Source organism: Cebus imitator, unplaced genomic scaffold (assembly GCF_001604975.1).
Source record: "Cebus imitator isolate Cc_AM_T3 unplaced genomic scaffold, Cebus_imitator-1.0 Scaffold561, whole genome shotgun sequence".
Classification (NCBI taxonomy): Eukaryota; Metazoa; Chordata; class Mammalia; order Primates; family Cebidae; genus Cebus; species Cebus imitator.
The window spans coordinates 1,141,085-1,156,157 of record NW_016107876.1 but is presented as its reverse complement, the minus strand read 5'-3'; the positions used below and the strand labels follow the sequence as shown (position 1 = coordinate 1,156,157).

General features: G+C 36.3%; 1 pseudogene; it reads right to left on the bottom strand.

The window, feature by feature from the left end:
• Positions 1–479: 479 nt before the first annotated feature.
• On the bottom strand, positions 480–2,166 carry LOC108294073 (annotated as a pseudogene).
• Between the last annotated feature and the right edge of the window lie 12,907 nt (positions 2,167–15,073).

Below are 15,073 nucleotides of genomic sequence, written 5' to 3'. Positions count from 1 at the left end.
TCTATTAAAAATTTCAACTAGTATGAATGCTAAATCATGCTTGTTTTTGTGTAAGCAAGTTAGAAGGCTGCCTTCTGAAATTCAATAGCTCTAGTTAGCTAATATTATTACTGTGTTTCTAAGTGCTTAGGTTTTATGAGGACTATTTCAACACAAAGTAAACAAAATATGCTTTCATAAAACTGTAATGTAAAAGAAATTATGAAACTAAACATCTGGAGAGGACCATTGGAAATAGAGGGGGATGCCATGAGGGAGGGGTTGGGAGCAGAGAAAAAACTGTAGGAGGGCAAAGTGTAATTAGCAATATACCTTCCATGATGCTCCAGAAACACATGTCTACTGAGATTAACTTGATGGGAGTTTCTCATAAAACAGGCTGATCATCAAGATTCTTAACTCAGATTTCAGTGAAAAAATTGAAAACTTTAACAAGAGAGATTTGAGAAGTAGAAGGCAGGCAGTGAATTTTCCAGATATTATGCTTGTATTTCAAATTCCTGTTTCAGAGTTTTCAAGTAAGCATGTACATTCCCAAAGCCATGACATTTGTCTAAATACACAAGGACCCCAGTTGCACACCGTCCATCTCGCTGCCGGCAGAAACTGCACTTGCAGATTCCTCAACAAGGCAGGCAATACCAGTTCGGATGCAGGAGAGCATCCCTGATCTCTTTACCATAACAGTTTCGAAGGCAGGGGCGGCAGAACTGTCCTCGAACACCCCAGAAGTCTGGATTTCTGCAGTTTGTTTTGGTATCAATAGTATTCTGACGGCCCTGATGACAAGTAGAGCCCAGTGAATGGTTACATAGCTTCTCTCAAGAATTGCTGCAGATGTTCTCCAGCTCTTCCTCTGTAATTTCTTCCACTGGGTGAATTATATGCTGAAGGGTCATGGATCATCTGGAGTGACGATTCCTGGGCGTGTCATTTTTGTTCATGTAGCCATCCATGGTCTTCCTCTTTTTCACCAACATGTACTTATCCTCTTCCTCATTCTCCTCCATGGGTAGAGCATCAGCGGACCTGAGGATCCAGGACCTTGACCTGATAAGAGGACGAGCTCTCCGTTCAGGGCTTCTCCTGGATGCAACACCTGGGAATGTATGCCTTCACAGTCTCCTTGATTGTGAGTTGGAGCCTGGGAGGGAAGGTCTTCCAGGGAATGAGCCAGGGAAGCTTTCAAATTCAGACATTTTTTGTTTTGCAAGCATTGCTTTGTTTTGCTTTATATTTAAAGACCTTTTCTCCAAAAAATTCATCCCACTTTAATCTTCTGAATCGGAGTTGCAATCAGTTACAGAATGCTCTGAGGGTTGGGGATGGGGAGGGGGGCTCTGTTTTTTGTTTATTGCTCCCCTGGTACTTCGCGCTGGAAACTTCATCACCACCCTGAGAGGTCCAGAATGCCTGCACTAGCTGCGGGGCCTACAGCCTTCCCGAACTGACTGCAGCCTCATTCCATCTTATATCTTACACTCTGAGAAATCACAAAATGATTCATCTTCAGAGTCGACATGAAAAATACTGGCCAGTTCATTAGTGACATCTGGCCTTGGTTTCTGTGAAAATCCACAATGGTCTAATACATCTTGCACATCACTTTCTGAAAAGCAGCAGAAGGATTCATTATCAGAGTTTTCATAAAAACAAAACAAAACAAAACATTTGTCACTTCTTCACTGATATCTGACCTGAATTTAGGTTTTGTATTTGCAAAATTATCAGAAACAAAGCTGTCACAACTGTCATCAGAGGATGTTGAGGTTTCCATTGAAATACACTTCACATATCTGAAATTCTTTAAGTTCTTTACTCTGAGATCTTTCTGTGGCATGCTGTGAGAGTCTATGCTGGCGGCGGGTGCCCAGGCAGGTGCTTGGAGTGGGGAGAGCAAAGCACTGAAGTTTAGTTTTTAATTGCATGCATTGTGTTGATCAAATACTAGCTAATGTATATTGAACACCTACTACATGCCATCTTCATTTCTGAAAGATAACTGCAAACTGGCTGTGTTTCTTGTTCAAAGCTATTTGTTCCTGTTAAATGGCCTGTTATACATGATTCTTTCCTAGATTCTGGTAATACATTCCCCCCGCATCTCCAAGAACCTAAGGATGGTGATGTTTCTGCTACTTTTAGTTTCTTTTGGACTTGTCTCATCAAGATTTTTATACCATTTGTGGATTTTCCAATTGTTCTCTGGAATTTAGTTACATGCTTCCCTGCCTACTGGATGCAGACACCTAAAAACAATGTGTAAATTCTTGAGAGAGAAGCAGGGGCTTGCTGAGTCCAAGATGTATCTCCGGACAGGCTCAGGTTTCTGTCCTGCCTGAGGTTTATTTTCTCTACTCTCCCTCTTACTTAATCCTATAAGGCCAGTGATCCCAAAATATCTGAGACAGGTCTCAACCAGTTAAGAAAGTTTATTTTGCAAAGGTTAAGGATGCACCCATTACATAGCTTCAGGAGGTCCTGAGGACGTGCCCAAGGTGGTTGGAGTAACCTTTGGTTTTACACATTTCAGAGAGACATGAGACATCAACTGATATGTGTAAGATGTACATTGGTTCAGTCTGGTAAAGCAAGACAACTTGAAGTGGGGGCTTCCAGCTCAGAAGTAGATAAGAGACAAAAGGTTACATTATTTTGAGTCCTTGATCAGCCTTCCAGAGAATACTCAATTTAGTGTGGCTTGGTGAATCTGTATTTTTACATAAATAATAAGGCAGAGGAACCAATCAGATATGCATTTGTCTCAGTTGAACCGCAGAGGGGTGAGTTTGAGTTCTGGCTGTCCTTTGTCTATAAGGAATTTCCTTCTGGGCAAATTGTGAGGGTGATATTTAGCTTCTTTGTAGCTATCTTACTTAGAAATGAAATGGGAGGCAGGTTTTCCTGACTTACTTCCCAGCTTGACTTTTTCCTTAGTTTAGTGATTTTGGGGGTCCCTAGATTTATTTTCCTTTTACAGGCCCACCAAAAGTGTCTTATCTTCTTAAATAGGAGAAACATAACAACTGACATTAGTGCTACCCATTTGTTCATTCACCATTTGCCTTTTGTGTGTCAGACACCACAGAATGGTTGACAGTCCAGATATGAAGTAAACATGATGAAACCCTGCCCTCTCAGAGCTCCAAGCTGTTAAAGGGCTTCCCTATCTTCCTAGCTTTCCTCTAGCTCTCTCTGGCCAGAACCCCAGACAAAGTAGAAGACTGGAACTAGAGAAGGAAACTAAAGATACTTGTGTAGATTTTAACCTTTCTAAGATAACCCCCAGAAATATGATGGTAGTGGAAGTGAAAGAGCTAGTTCAGCCACATACTCTGTTATTAGGCTGCCAGTGACTAGGTCACAACAATCAATCATGGAGAGAAACCCAGGTCTTCCACTTCTTCCCCAGCATTGTTGAAGGGTGAGTTCTAAAAGTCAGAAAAGGAGAAAAAGTTTCAAGGATACATAGGAAAATGAAATAATAAAACATCACTTTAAGTGATATACTCTAAAGTATTCTCCAAATTAAAACAGGGACAGATGGAGACCAACTTTTCTTTTCTGTGCTCTGATATCTCCATAGTAGGTCTTAGCATTATAATAGATTCTCTGGGGCTTTGACAGTAACAATAAGGGGCCAGAGGAGAAATTTTCTGAAATACTCCTAATAGGGTAAACTCTAATTCAGACAAACAAACAAACAAACAAACAAAAACACTAAAGGCAGCTTGAGGGTAAAAGAGGGATTGTATTTTATGTATAAGAATCCTAAGATTATTTTTATCTTCCTAATTAAAATAGTTCTGGGAGGTAAGAATTGGCCTGTTTCTCTGTGAACCAAAAATATCTGAGACAGGTCTAAACCAATTTAGAAAATGTATTTTGCCAAGGTTAAGGAGTCGCCCATGACAACCTCAGGGGGTCATTACAACATATTTCCAAGGTGGTGGGGGCACAGCTTGGTTTTATACATTTTAGGGAGATATGAGACATCAATCAATATGTGTAAGGTGTACATTGGTTCGGTCTGAGAGGTGGGACAACTTGAGGTTGGGCAGGAGGTCATAGGTAGATAAAAGGCAAACAGTTGCATTCTTTTGAGTCTCTGCTTAGCTTTTCACTGAATGCACACTTTATGTATGAGAGGGTGCTAGAGGAATAGTGACATAACTTAGTCTATCTTCTTGAAACAACAGGGCGGAGGAAACAAGTAGATATGCATTTGTCTCATGTGAGTGGAGGGATGACTTTGAGTTCTGTCTTTTGTGCATAAGGAATTTCCTTGTGGGCAAATTGTGAGGAAGGTATGTAACTTTTTAATTTTTATAGTTATCTTATGTAGAGATTGAATGCAAGGCATTTTGCCTGACACAGTTTTCGGTTTGACTTTTCCCTTTGGCTTAGTGATTTTGGGGTCTCAAGGTATATTTTTCTTTCAATTTTCCCCTTCTTCTTTTTAAAATCTTTTGGAGAAAACATTCTAGAAAAAAATGTGTCTCTGGTCTCAGGTTTTTCTAATATTACATGGCTAGGATGGTTTATTCCTAGATGGGTAGGTCCCATCTATCCATCTATAGGAAAGCTCATTTTTAGCATATTGTGAAGTCTCATATCCTAGGAAGAGAAGATACGGGGAAGAAGGGGACAGCTACAAACAAACAAAATGAAGGACAATCCTGGAAAATCGATATTGGCCACATTATTTTGAAGTCCCTACATCAGTAGGCAGACTTGAAAGTGGTTTACGTATGTAAAGAAGTTGCTGTTATTTTCTTCTAAAGTTTATATTGTCTAGCTTCAGTTCACAGGGCTTTAATAAAGTACAGCTTAATTTTCAGTAATTTCAAAACAGGAAAAATGGGGTAAAAAGGAAAAGAAAGAAGGAAAAAAATTCAAAACATTATTTTGAAGACTTGTAGCCAGAAAATAATTTTAGAATGCAGTTTGAACTGTAGAAAATAATCAAAATTGAAAAACCATGTACTATTGTTTATTTTGAAACATAACTGTTCACTCTCCAGTTTCCATATTCACTAAAGACAAATTATAGAACAAACTTATGTGTAAAATAAGTGCTAGTCTTATTATAGTTGGCCTGAGTATTTTCATAAAATCAGCAAGAATAATTATTTGCCATATAGGATTTTTTTTTTTAACTGGCTTTGCTGGAACTTTATTCTATAAAGAATCTTATATTAGACTTCAATGCCTTCAGCCCAGCTTGTGCCTGCAAATATGTGTATTAATTGATATATCTCTCGCCTCAAGGCCCCAAGAAAACTTGGGGCTCCTGGGCCTGTCAGAAAATGACATTCTTTACTTACCATAGGTCAGTAACTTGCACAGGGAGTGCATATACAAGGTATGAGGCCAGCTTTCCCAAGGGCTTTTATTGGCTCTTTATTAAATCAACACTGATTTCTTAAACCAGGGTTTAATACATATCTCATAATGTTTTAAGAAAGGTTACAAATTCATGTTGTACCACATTCAAAGCCATCCTGGCTGCATGCAACTCATGGGCCATGAATTGAAAAAGCTTGCCCTAAAGCAACCTGAAAGTATGCCATTCCAGTAAAAGCCTTTGTAAAATAACCAGTGTCTCCAATTGTGTCCTGTTACAAAAGAAAACAGATTCTTGTTGAATTTAGACAAATAACCATTGCTATAAATTAAGCATACTTGCAAATAGTTTTCGAACTCTGGGGAAATCATGTAAAAAAATATGTTTCCGATTTGGTTTACAGAAGTAGTTTACCCAATTGTTAAAAGCTCAAAGAAAAAGGCTTTTCTGGGCCGGGCGCGGTGGCTCACGCCTGTAATCCCAGCACTTTGGGAGGCCGATGCGTGTGGATCACGAGGTCAAGAGATCAAGACCATCCTGGTCAACGTGGTGAAACCCCGTCTCTACTAAAAATACAAAAAATCAGCTGGGCATGGTGGCATGTGCCTGTAATCCCAGCTACTCAGGAGGCTGAGGCAGGAGAATTGCCTGAACCCAGGAGGCGGAGGTTGCAGTGAGCCAAGATAGTGCCATTGCACTCCAGCCTGGGTAACAAGAGCAAAAATCCATCTGAAAAAAAAAAAAAAAAGACTTTTCTGGACTCAGAAACAAAAGAATTAGCAATGTTGAAACAAAGTCAGAAACAAGGTATTTCAGTCTTCCATTAGTTTAGTCTATGTAACTAACTCCTGTTCTTCTCAATGTTTATGAACACATTAGCTCTCTACAGGAGTTTTATAAGTTTTTTGTATACACTAGTGTCACAATCTCCAAAGTTATCAGAAACCTACATTTAAAAGCACCTGTCAGAGTGTTATAGCTGATTATAAAAACACCTTTTGAAAAGAATAAAACTAAAACAACTGTGGATGATAAGAGTCTTAGAACAGTGATAGTTAAAGACACAAATTATAAGGAAATTTGTTTACTTCTGTGGCATACAACAATTTTACATTATAATCGTAATTACTACTGTTAACATTTACTAAGACACATTAGAATCACAGGAATCTCATAAAATTCTGGAACACATAATAATAACACATTTATATAAATATAATCCGAAGAAGGTTAAACATCACTTCATATTTGACAATACTTTCCATATTATTTTGTTATGTCAAATAACCTGAATATGTATTTTTTGGATTTCAGAGGAGCCAATATCAAAAATATTTTTTCTTGTATATCTGTTTTAGTTCTTTGTAGATTCTGGTTATTAGCCCTTTGGTGGGGAAGGAGGGGAGGGTGGGGAGGGATAACATGGGGAGAAATGCCAGATATAGTATGCACCTAAAGTTAAATAAATTAAAAAATAAATATATATTAATGAAGATCAAAGTTAGACAATGATTTTGGAAAGTTTGTCAAATATAAAAAGTTTAAGAGACTTGATATTACAAAATAGAATTACAGGTCATTGTAAAAGAAGTCATTCATTAAACCAAAGTGGTAACTCAAAGATTTTTTTAAAAGGCAAAATCATTTATTCTTTGAGAAAGACTTAATTTCCCAAAAAATAAGCCTTAATCAAGACAGTATGAGGCCAGTTAAATCTTTTTAAGATTTTATAAAAAATTTATTAAATGTTAATCATGTAGACCATAAGATATAATTTCTAAAAAACTTTTTATAACCTTTACAACATTTTATTAAGGAGTGAGTTAATGCTCCAAGAAAACCTTGTTAATCTGACAAAGGGGTCTAGATGCTGGTCTTGTATCAGTAAGTCTTAAATATTAATGATTTATTTATAAGGAAACCGAACTAATTTTATCTCTGAAAATTGCTCTTACAATCTCATGTTCCCACCTTTTCTGCAATAGTCCCCAGGCCTTGAATAATTGCATAGCTTTAATTTCTGGCCCCGTGTCTCACGAATGCAGTTTATTTGATTAGCGGTTTCTACCAGGTCTGAAAGTGAGCTTTATCTGCTATCAGCATTTAAGATTTTGCAGGACTTTGTGCCGTTTTTAGACCCAAGAGTCAAAGCCCATAACTTAATGGCACAATGACTTAAAAGCAAAATTACACAAAATTCCATGGATGCAATAACTTCAATTAAAATTTTTCTAATCTCTCTTTTTTCTAAGCAAACCAAAACTTAATGATAATGATATAGGAATTATTTCAACAAAATGTAAAATTTATTTTTTTAAGCCAGTTACCAAAAGAAAAAAGAAAAGATCTGCAGTGCAATTGATGTTCCCTATGGGGAGTCCATTTCGGCAATCTGCAAGTCAAAACTAATGAAAAAGATACTCGAATTGGTTAGACATAGGAAGAGTGTTTCCTGGACAAGAAGTGAAAAATTTAAGATTCATAGAACAATTTAAAGCCAAGAGTACAGAATGTTATATTGGAAGAAAGCATTTCATTTAGATTTTAAAAATAAAACAATTTTAGCATTAGGCCACAACAAACAGTTAAAACCCAAGGAAAAAAAAACTTGCAGGAGCTGAGAGTGCATTGAAGGAGAGAGTTATTTCAGGCCTTCTAAAAGGGGAGAGAAAGCTGAAAACAGTAAGACTCAATAAAAGTTGAACTTTACATTAAAAAAATTAAAACCTTATACTTTTATTAAGTAAATCAATATCTAAAAAAATAATTGTATACCCAATTCTTTAGTGTATAAGTATCTTTGTTTTAAATATCAAAACCCAATCTCTAAAAATACCATTATAAGTAACTTTCCTTTCATTATAGACAATTTGATAATATAAAGTTGTTTTCAATAAAAATCCTCTTTTTACAAGACTTATTATGGCTTACACATACCATTCATGAACTGCTTAAATTTTTTAGCTTGTCCTGAACATTCCTCTTTCTTAAACAACTAGTCATTTTATTATAAGACAAAAATTTACCATGTAAGATTCGTTCTCATATAAAATTATTTTCCTCTTAACCTTTTTTTGCTAAAAATATCTCTTTATAGCTTTATTAACATTGATTTTATTTACTGGTTACATTTACCTTGTTTTATAAATAACTTTTAAATTACCTTTGAATTAGAGAAAAAATTATTTTCGTTTAAATAAGAACACATTTCTTTTTCTAGAAAAAATATTTTCTTATAATTTTTAAAAATGGGAAATGACTGAGACATTAAATGAATATGTATTATTGAACTTAATATAATTTTAGCTTTCAAATTATATGGCAAGTTTATTTGCAAGTGTTTATTTGCCTACATTTATTTGGTTGGTGCAAAGGGCATTGCGGATTTTTCTATTACTTTCAGTGGCAAAAACTGCAATGACTTTTGCACAGACCTAATACCTAATAGATTTTTAAAAATAGTTTACCCAGATTTCTTAAGAAAACTGAGACAGTTATCATTTGAAGTTATTTCCCTGTTAAGCATTTTTATGAACTGTGAATTTCAGGTTTTCCTAAGTGAGAACCTTAAGGTTAAATAAATGGTTTCTTTTGTTGCCAGTAATTTAGAATTTAGCTATTTTTATTAACCAAATGATATTAAATGCCTTATTTATGAAATTTACACAAATGAACATAATTTTCCTTTGGGCTGCGTTCATAGCTTTATATCCCTTATGCCAAATTTTGACATCTAGTAGAGATAAATATAAAACCACTTTACCAATAAATCTAAACAATAATGTAGGTTGAGAATTCTGCAGTCATTTCTAATTCTATTTCATGAATACATTTAAAACTAGCTTATTTATTAAAAATTTACCTATGCCACATGAACTTGAAAAAGCATTTGGTATTATGTCTCTATTATTTCCGATAAAGCATTTGACTTGAGTGCTTTCCTTTAAGCCAATTAGTTAGCACCGTTTCATATATTTTAGTAGTGAAACATCATATACACAACATATAAATACATGGATGTATTAAACAGGCAGATAAAAGTAGATCTTGTAGATTCATGCTTATTTTCTCCTATTAAGACTTCCAATTTCTTGATAAACTGTTTCATTAACCTAGGTAATTGTCATCTATATTGCCCTAAATTTGTTTATTAAAAGAACAACTCTTAGGTAAAAAAATGTGTGAAAATTATATCTCAAGGTACACAGAAAGAGTCTGATGCTATCAGAGGGAGATAAAAAATGGATGCCAAGTCAAACATAAAATTATAGAACTCTATCATAGCATTGTTTAGGGAGACCAATTTTATTTTGATAGGTAGTTCTAAATTTAGTCTCCTGTCTTTTGACTGGGTGTCTGAGCTCAGGGCAGAGCCCACGCCGAATTCTGGGTCTCCAAAAATGGAGAACTATTATGGGCCTAGAACACACGATTCTTTTACGGTCCACTTTTTTTTTTTTAAAGAAAGACATTTCTCTAAGCCTCTACATTACACTTTTCTCTACCTTAAACACTAAAGAGTAACCTCTACTATAATAACTATTTTAATCAAAGAAAAAATAGAAATCGGATAAGATAATACAAAAGTAAGCAGCTTAAGATATGAGAAGAACTTGTCTGTTTATGCTTTTGAGGTTCCATTAAAAAAAAAAAAAAAAAACAAAAAACAAAAAACAGAGATTTCACCCGAAAAGGGATTCTGGTACCTTCTCCATTTTCTTTAAGGAATACCAGGCTGTTGCAAACTATTTTAGGTCCCTCGTGTAAACCTAAGAGATTGGAGAGACAGCAGAAGTAAATGGAGAAAATACATTCAGTCAACTGAGACAAGAAAAAAAAATTTTCTCAAAAAAGCTAAGGTCCTAGGAAAGAGAGAGAGAAAAAAAAAAAGGCCATATATATACATATATATATGGCCATTTTTTTTTTCTATCTCTCTTTCCACATATATATGTGTATATATATATACACACACGTATTATATTAATATAAAATATATATTTAATATGTTATATAATATATTAAACATTTTGCATATATATAAATATAAGTATAATATATTATATTATACTCAATATAATGTGTATAAAATATATAACATATATTATATATATTATATCTTATATATAAATATATAGCCTTTTATACATAAAATGTATTATATTACTATATTATAATTAATATATTATAGTAAATAAAATTATATATAGTATATAATATATAAACATAATATGTAAAAGGCCTTTATGTTTTTATTTTATTATTATTATTATTATTTGAGACAGGATCTCACTCTGTCATTTAGGTTGGAATGTAGTGGTGCAGTCTTGGCTCACTGCAACCTCCACTTCCAGGGTTCAAGTGATTTTCCTGCCTCAGCCTCCCAAGGAGCTGGGATTACAGGCAGGTGCCACCACACCTGGCTCATTTTTGTATTTTTTAGTAGAGATGGGGTTTCGCCGTTTTGGCTAAGCTGATCTCGGACCCCTGACGTCAAGTGATTCATCCTTGGCTTCACAAAGTATTGGGATTACAGACGTGAGCCTCCATGCCCAGCCACACACACACACACACACACACACACACACACCCCTTGGATGTTAGCTTTCAATCAAGCTGACTTTTAACCATCGAGCTCCTTTAAAAAATTCTTTTAAATCTCATTACCATATTTTAGCTAGGACAAACTGCTGATATTTCAAAAGTAACACAAATACCAGGCTGTGGTGGTGAAAAAAATTGATTGCGAGGCAGAACCTTAGCCATGGGGCAACAGCCATTGCTCTTTCAGTTTGGCTTAACTAGCAAAAGATGGCCTTGTTATGTAAATAAAGCCCATTAGATAGTCATTTCATTTTGCTGGCTGGTTTTTCTTTTTCCTCTTTTTTTCTTTCAGTTGCGGAAATTTACCCAATTTAGAGGCCTTGAGGCCTTGTCTCACATAATTTGGAACTTTTCTTCAAATTTAATCAAGTCAGAGTTGGTCATACCCAATGGGAAAAAGACCAAAACCCAAACAAAATCATACAGCAAACAAACAGTTAAGCAGTAGGATTCCTAAGCATTTTAATGGTAAAGAGAAATTAAGACTAGCTGTTTATTAATCATAGCTTTAGCCAAGGGAAAAATCCCAACTCAGCTACTTACCTAGGAATGAGTCTCAGGCTGCTATCACCCTAAAAGCAGGACAACACTCAAACTTGATTTCCCTGTTGGAAGGGACCTGAAACTCCAAAAAGCAGTTACCAGTCTTTCATCGTGGAAGAAGGAAAACTTGCCTTCCTTGTTGGAGGCAAGTGAAACTCCAAAAAAGCAGTTGTACAGCAAAATAAACTTGAAATCTTGACCAAATTCTGATCAGGGATTCTCTTGTGGGGGCAGGGCTGCAAGGCCTCAGCAAATTGTCCTGTTGCTTTGAGCCGTCATGATAGCTGAAGCTGGCACCAAGCACCTATAGATTTGTCAATGAACAGGGGCCCCTGCACTCAGAATACCTTTGTGGCTGTCAGTTTCTGTATCCAAAATATCTGAGACAATCTAGACAGCTCTCAGTCAATTTGGAAAGTTTATTTTGCCAAAGTTAAGGACACACTTATGACACATTCTCAGGAGGTCTTGAAGATATGTGCCCAAGGTGGTCTAGGCATAGCTTTATGGTTTCATACATTTTAGGGAGACATGAGACATCAATCAATATGTGTAAGGTGTACATTGGTTCCACCTGGAAAGGCAGGACAACTGGAGGTGGGGAAGAGGGCCTCCAGGTCATAGGTAGATTATGGTTCCATTCTTTTAAGTCTCTAATTAGCTTTTTGCTGACTATATACTTTACATGCGCAAGGAGGGTAGAGAAATAGTCATTTATACCTTAGTCTGGCTTAGTGAAACAAGAGGGCAGAGGAAGCAAGCAGATACACATTTGTCTCACATGAGCAGAGGGATAACTTTGAGTTCTGTCTGTCTTGTGTGCACAAGGAATTTCCTTGTGGGCAAATTGTGAGGAAGGTATGTAACGTTTTTTATTTTTGTAGTTATCTTATTTAGGGATTGAATGGAAGGCAGGTTGCCTAACACAGTTCTTAGTTTGACTTTTCCCCTTGGCTTAGTGATCTTGAGGTCCCAAGATTTATTTTCCTTTCGCGGCTCAAAGCTTTATTCATATCCCCATCCCACCCTACATAATTTCATCCTTTTAGTTCAAGAATTGCCTTCTGTTAATATGCAGAACTCAACTTCTGACTACCAACAGACCTATATTCTACTTTCCATTTAGCCACACAAAAGATACTATGCCAAGTCATTTAATCATTCTAAGATTACTTTTATTTATCAGCAGAATGTTATTAATACTATAGCCTGTTCAGAGTTGCCTGAGGAATGGATACCTAATATATATGAAGAGCTTAGCACAATACCAGTCATATAGGATACTCATGTTGTGGCATTTCTCTGCCTTCCTTCTCTTCTGCTAAATCTATTTCTGAGCCGTGAGTGCAAAAAATTGGTTCAGAAATGTGAAAGAGGTCCCAGTTCAGTGAGCCTGAAAACACAGAGGATCTTTTCGAATTTTGCCAAGGGGCTATCCTGAATCTAGACTTTAATCCCTTTATTCCCCAACCCTCAAGTCCCTGCACAATTGGATTTTGCCTACTCAGTGTTTTCTTTCTAGACAGCACTTTACTTTGTTACTAAATCATCACTTGTTCTCTTTTCATATGTTGAGATAAACTTTTGTTTTAATCCTGAAAGTGGAGCATCTAAACTTCTTCTTGTGATTAGAAATGAATATGGTTTATTTTTTCTGCCTGTTGAAGCCAATCAGTGAGAAAACATACCTTGGAGTAGCATTTTTCTAGGATTTATTCCATATAGCTGTGAGAATCAGATTTCTAGGCCTGTAGCCCTCTAACCATTACCCCAGAAAAAGAAAAGAAAAAAAGACAGGGAGAGAGAGAAAGAGAGAGAGAAAGGAAGGAAGGAAGGACAGAAGGAAGGAAGGAATGAAGGAAAGAAGGAAGGAAGGAAGGAAGGAAGGAAGGAAGGAAGGGGCAGGTGGTTTCAAAGAACCTTTCAGAGAAAATAGTTATCAGGGTAGACTGGGTGAGCTTCTTCTGGATAGATGAAGTCCGGGACCATTCTGAGAGTCCAGCAGGTTTCTTCTCCAAAGGATCACAGACCAGCTACTTGAGGTATTATTTTAAAAATATATTTAATGTTAAAAAATACTAAGTGCTTTCTGTGAGCCAGGCATTGTTCTAAGTTCTTTATATATCTCATCACATATAATCCTTCCTACAATTCTATGAGATTTGTTTTACTAGCCCCATTTTACATATGAGAAAAGTAAGGCACAGGGAGTTTAGGTAACTTGCTCAGGGTCACACAGTTAGGTAATGGAAGGGAACAGGTAATTTGAAATCAGATCTGTCATGTAACCAGGACAGACTTAAAGTCTGTACTTTTATGTACTATTCTCTACTGCCACCAATATATTCCTCTCCACACTTGTGAATCATGGTGCCCTATCCCTTTGAATTTGCAAATGTCTTTGAAAGGTATATTACATAAGCCTTATCAGTTACTATCATCTCCATTTGTGAGTTTCAAATACTTTTTTCAATTTCTTTCTTCATCTGCCAAACACTTACTGAGCACCTACTTGGCACCAGGCATTGTAGGTATTGAGGGTATAAAAATAAAAATAAGATACATATCCAACTTTCTTTTTTTTCTTTTTCTTTATTTTTTTGAGACAGAGCCTCACTCTGTTGCTCAGGCTGGAGGGCAGTGGCACGATCTTGGCTTACTGCAACTTCTGCCTCCCAGGTTCACGTGATTCTACTGCCCCAGCATCCCGAGTAGCTGGAATTACAGGTGTGCACCACCACACCCGGCTAATTTTTGTATTTTAAGTCAAGACATGGTTTTACCATGTTTGCCAGGCAGGTCTCAAACTCTTGACCTCAGGTGATTCACCCACCTTGGCCTCCCAAAGTGCTGGGATTACAGGCATGTGCCACCATGCCCAGCCACATATCCAGTTTTCTAAGACCTCCCAGTTTAGTAATCTTGTGTCAATGAATGAGTTTGACTTATTGGGGGCAAGCATGAATATATTGATAAAAAAGATTTTCTGTTTTGTCTTCTATGTATCCCAGCCCCTAGATCAGTGTTTGCCACAAAATACATACTCTAAGTAAATGAATACATAAATAAAATAGAGCACTGAAGTCAAGGTTTATCACATTTCTAGTTCTGCAAAGAAGAAGTCCTGATGACAGATGTCATGGTAAAGATTGTAAGGGCTTAGGCTCTTGAAGAAGTTCCAAGAAAGCAGCTTCTCCCACAGATCTTGAGACAAACAACAAACAATGACCTTTGAACAGGCTGCACCTTGTACAGTGGCAAATCAGAAAATGAAACAAGAAATGAAAGGAGTGCATTCAGCCTGTCCACCCACTCTTGGCTAAACAGTGTGGTCAATAGTGAAGTACCTGTTTAATTTCCTATGTAAGCAAAGTGGTTGACCACATAAGATATAATAAGAGATGTTATAAGAATGCTAATCAGCAATTGTGTCTGCTCAAAGATATGACCACTACCTTATCCTTTATATAATCCCCAGAACTGACTGGCCTGCCACAGTGCTTGAAATTCCTACTCCTTTGCTTTAGTGCAGTGGTAAAAACAAACAAACAAACAAACAAAAAACACCACACACACACA